The sequence below is a fragment of the Prionailurus viverrinus genome, chromosome A1 (assembly GCF_022837055.1).
Source record: "Prionailurus viverrinus isolate Anna chromosome A1, UM_Priviv_1.0, whole genome shotgun sequence".
Taxonomy (NCBI): Eukaryota; Metazoa; Chordata; class Mammalia; order Carnivora; family Felidae; genus Prionailurus; species Prionailurus viverrinus.
The window spans coordinates 190943417-190948913 of NC_062561.1; the positions used below are offsets into that span (position 1 = coordinate 190943417).

Consider the following 5497-nt stretch of genomic DNA (forward strand, 5'->3'; position numbering starts at 1 on the left):
TCTTGTGCCTATGCTTTGTGTCAACTGGCAACTTGGTTCAAGGTCCTGTGAAACCACTGTTTTCTGGTCACCAATCCATGAATGTTGACACACAGCTACTGTCAGAGATTAGACAGCAAGAGAACTTGTTAATACAACTCAAAGAAAAGAACCAAATGCAAGTGGATCTCCCACATAAAGGAGAAGACACATTGTAGGTTGTTTTTGTTTGTTTGTTTGTTTTTTTATTAGTCATTAGGACTAATCTGCTTTCTGGATATCGGAACCCAATATTTAGAAGCCGGAGTGTCCCATTCTAGACTCCTGTATCCATTTCAGTACTCCTTCTGCCCATCAGTTTACTCCTTAAGTGGCAGAGTATTTTAATAAACCCATTCATGTCACAGAAACAATATACAGTATCTGCATCTAACAATGTTTGCTTCAATTCAACTGACACTTGAGCAAGTGTTCTGAAGTCTGACCTCTTAGGTTAAACCCCTGCTTCATCAACTTTTTAAATCTCCCTAAGCCTTAGCTTCCTTAGCTGTCATGAGTATCCAATGAAATAACACATGTAAATTACACTCAGATGCTAAACTAAACCAAACCAAAAATAAGAATAAACCAAGAATAAACCAAACCAAGAATAAGTAAATCAAGGCAATGAGAAGGCCAAAGTGATGCTGGGTAGCAAAGCTGTACTTCTCTAATTTTTCTGCCACAGCCAAAGGGAAATTAAAGGGCAGAGAAGAAATAAAGCTCATCTTTTCCTAGCCCTTCTAAATGGCGTTAGGACTCAAAATGGAGTTTCTGTGAAGGGTTGGCATGTCTATCTCCTTGTCCCTGCAGGTCAGTGAAGCATAAGCCCTTCAGGCAAGGAGGGAAGTGTTTCAGCCATGGTCAAGAGCCAGGTCTTATTAGCCAAATTCCTCCCTCTTTTAGAGAAGGGAGCTCAGGAAGGAAATGAATAAGTAAACAGGAAGGGACGGGGTAGTATGAGTTAGTGGAGAGTGTGAAAATTCTGATGTGTTTTCAACAGAAAGCCAATCTTTCGGCTATACATACCAGACATCGTTGTCTTGGATGTGAGTTAGGACAATCGTGTTGTATAAAATAAACAAGGGGAACAAACAAATCCAGAGCTGTGAAACATCCTCTTCTGGAGTCCACGAATATCTCCCATTGCCAGTTCGGCAGTGGCAGAAATCAGCATTTCACCGTTTAAGAGCCCATGAAACCTCTAAGTAAGAACAACTCGTTTCCTGGCTCTCTTTATTACAATTCCTTCTAATTTAAAATTTATAATGAATGCGAACAATAATCAGTTTGTAAATACTGTTTTTAAGTTCACTAGAGCTTTGCCGAGATATTCCTTCTAGGTAACAAGTATGTGGCTCATTACTCTCTCATTAGCAAGATAGAAATAAAGATGCAAAAAAAAAAAAAAAAAGGGAAGAAAGAAAAGGGAAAAAACACCCACTCCAAAGATACTGTTGAAGTCTAATTGCCTGCATGGAATTCTTAATAATGTTTACTAATGCCTTTTCAGCCTTGCCAATTTTAATGCTCATTCCAGATTCCAGGTGTGACGTCTGTGGTCCCTGCTGTGATCTTAGCAAGTGAGTTTAGACACCTAGAATAGCAGCTTTGGAGAGTTTTTAGCCCCATCTTATGTCCCCAGAATGCAATCACACCCAATGGGGCTTTAAAAAGGAAATCTCAAGCAAGCTCTGGCGTTTTTATTTAAAATTAAATCTCTAATTGGACAAGGCCTGCCCTTTACCTAGATAAGACACGATGACATCTCAGCCAGTCTCATAGAGGGCAGAGCTCCAAGAGTGAACCTTGTACTAGCCATTGCAAGTGGCTAAGCATTTCCCCCCCCTTATCTCCTAGAAACTCTGGGCATGGTAGATTATACTCTTTAGACACATAGATCCTTTGTAATCTCATTTGGCATTCTGGAAGTCAAAAATCAAATGGAAAATATTCTACAGAGATGAAGAGTTATAGCAAAGATTAGCTTCTTGAATCTCACTGCTGTTAAAGCAAAGAATAACAAGAGGACTTTCAGTAAGAAACTATAGTAGTTTGGGGTGGATGGTGTTGGGGGAAGCAAGGCCTATTGGTTTGTGGGTTTTTTTATTCTAAACAACAAGTGAGTTATTTAGGAATAAAATTTAGGAAATAATTCATTGACCCTTGCAAGAAGAACTTTGCATGTGAAGAAACTAAGGCAGGGAATTTCTAAGTTCACTGCAGTTTGGATCATATCCACTGGAGGTTTATCCTCACGATTCCATCCTGCCCACATTTCTGCCTCTTTCTCCTGTCCTCTAAGAAGTTGAAATGGACTTCCTAAGCCCATAGGATCAGGCTGAGTGTGAGGCTTTCATTTTGGGGGCTAATTTGGGGATGCAAATTTAAAAGGAACTTACTCCATTTCGTTTATGCCAGTGAGCCTTTCTCTTACAGTTTTATAGTGAGAAAGGAAGGAGGAGAGGAGAAAGCAAGTCCTAACTCCATCAAAATTCCTTGTAATTCTACTGTTTAAAGAAAAACTTTTGGAACTGACATTTGCAGGAGTCTGCTGTTGATTACAGGGGGGAACTAAGCAGAGAACTGTGAATAAGGTCCTGCAACCAGGTTCATAAAACAAGATTGAAAAAGTTATAAAAAGCCATAACATCAAAACCATCATGCAAAAAATCGGACATTGTGCCCAGATATAGAATCCATTCCTCAAGCAGGCCAAAGCCTCCAAAGGGCAAGCAAAAGCACCTTTCAGCCCAGGATGGTGAAACAGACTTGGGCTAAGGTTCTGCCATCAACTAGCTGTGTGATCCTCAGCCAGGTGTTCAACCTCTCTGAGCTTCAGTTTTAGGATCTATAAAATGAACAGGTTTAACTTGAAACCAGGTGAATTCTGCTGCTCACGTTTGAACCCTGGCTCTGCTACTACTTATGCAAGTTATTTAACCAGGGTGTGCCTCAGTTTCCTAACTTGTGAACTAGAAATAACTATACTACTTCCCTCACAAGGCTGTTGTGAGGATTAAAGGAAAAATAATATAGGTAAAGGGCCTATAATGGTGCCCGGAATGCAACAATCAATAGACACTGGGTGCTGCTGCTACTAAATGTTGTAAAATGGCTGCAACTCATTGAAACTAACAGATGCAAGAAGGACAAAGCAGTAATCTAAGCTGATTTAGGGTGAAAAGCTTCTGATTTCCTGATGAGTTGGCCTCACCACTAATTGACTCTTCCAGAGACTCAGAAATGCTGATCCCTACCTCCATGAAGAGGCATTTTTACCTGCTCCTCTTCCAAAACACATCTGCAGATACTAACGTTTGTTTTTTTTTAAGACTATAAGTTTTTTATTTAAGAAATTTTACCTGTGATTCCTTCCACTCCCAATCACCACAGTTGCTCCAAAGTCTAAATCATAACCTTCAAAATAGCCCTTTTATTTTTTTAATGTTTATTTATTTGTGAAGGAGAGAGAGACAGAGCATGAGCAGGGGAGAGGCAGAGAGAGAGGGAGACACAGAATCCCAATCAGGCTCCAGGCTCCAACCTGTCAGCACAAAGCCTGATACCGGGCTTGAACTCACGAATGGTGAGATCATGATCTGAGCCAAAGTCAGACACCCAAATGCCTGAGCCACCCAGGTGCCCCTAAAACAGTCCTTTTAAAACGAACTTTCAGGGAACCTGGGTGACACAGTTGGTTAAGCATCCAACTGTAGATTTTGGCTCAGGTCATGATCCCAGTTAGTGAGTTCAAGCCCTGTATCAGGCTCTGTGCAGACATCATGGAACCTGCTTGGGATTCCCTGTCTCCCTCTCTCTCTGCCTCTCTTTCGCCCTGCCTCTTTCTCAAAAATAAATAAACACACAAACAATTTTTTGAAAAGAAGAACTTGTGTTCAATCCAGTTGTCACTATCAGTCCAGAGTTCTTTTGGTTGGGCTTCTTTGATCACCACTTGAATATGGGCATACTTCAAAATTCCCCACCTGTGGGAATGCAAGCTGGTGCAGCCACTCTGGAAAACAGTATGGAGGTTCCTCAAAAAACTAAAAATAGAACTACCCTACAACCGAGCAATTGCACTACTAGACGTTTATCCACGGGATACAGGTGTGCTGTTTCGAAGGGACACATGCAACCCCATGTTTATAGCGGCACTATCAACGATAGCCAAAGTACGGAAAGAGCCCAAATGTCCATCGATGGATGAATGGATAAAGAAAATGTGGTATATAGTATGTATGTATATATATATATACACACACACACACACACACACACAATGGAGTGTTACTCGGCAATCAAAAAGAATGAAATCTTGCCATTTGCAACTACATGGATGGAACTGGAGGAAATTTTGCTAAGTGAAATTAGTCAGTCAAAGACAAAAACCATATGATTTCACTCATGTGAGGACTTTAAGAGACAAAACAGATGAACATAAGGGAAGGGAAACAAAAACAATATAAAAACAGGGAGGGGGACAAAACAGAAGAGACTCATAAATATGGAGAACAAACTGAGGGTTACTGGAGGGGTTGTGGGAGGGGGGATGGGCTAAATGGGTAAGGGGCATTAAGGGATCTACTCCTGAAATCATTGTTTCACTATATGCTAACTAATTTGGATGTAAATTTTAAAAAGTTAAAAATAAAATTAAAAAAAATTTTTGAAGGTGAAAAAAACAATATAAATCTTTCCAACAAACCTACAAAGTAAGCATATAATTACTCACTTTAAAAATAAAGAGGGGCAGAAAGAATCTAAAAAAAAAATTCCCCACCTGTAATCTTTGGGATCCAATTCCTTTACTTTAAGGCCATATTTAGGGTCAGAGTAGATGAATCTCCCCAGTTTTTAATGTCAGACGCCCTGTAAACATGAATGAGTTCAAATCATATTCACCCCTAAACTATCACACCCGAGAACTATACAGATTGTTGGACCACCCCAATACCTAAGATTTAAAAAATCTGACTATTAGATCTTTCTCAGAGTGTCAGCAGATAGATGTCTTGTAGTTCTTTCCCACAGACCTAACACATAGTTTTGTGAGTAAAGAAAACCACGCATATCCTCTAGGAGGCGTTTCCAATGATGTAGGTCTACAGAAAAAGCCCCCTCAGGATAGACCTCAACCAAAGTTTAAATTCCAGGTTCCCAAACCACACTTGGCAAACACCAATTCCTGTCCTGGTATAGCTGCCCTCAAAGGCTTTCTGCATGCTCCTTTCATAGAGAAATGTCTAATTCTAAGCTGGCTTTTTCAATTCATTAGCTATATGCCCTTGACCAATTCATTCCATTTCTTGACCAATTTCTTTTTCTGGGAAAACACACACACACACACACACACACACAATATAACATCAGTATCTTGCATGGCTTTAGAGATGAGCAAATAAGATAAGAACATAAATAAGAACATAATGCTTAATTATGAGCATAAGAGCTACATAATGAGCTACATAAGAGC

At 39.9% G+C, this 5497-nt stretch overlaps 1 non-coding gene across 1 annotated transcript; it reads right to left on the reverse strand.

Moving 5' to 3' along the window:
- Positions 1-5029: 5029 nt before the first annotated feature.
- LOC125147515 (small nucleolar RNA SNORA18) lies at positions 5030-5160 on the reverse strand. Its single transcript, XR_007145225.1, has one exon. It is a non-coding gene; the product is annotated as a small nucleolar RNA SNORA18 (small nucleolar RNA).
- Positions 5161-5497: the final 337 nt, after the last annotated feature.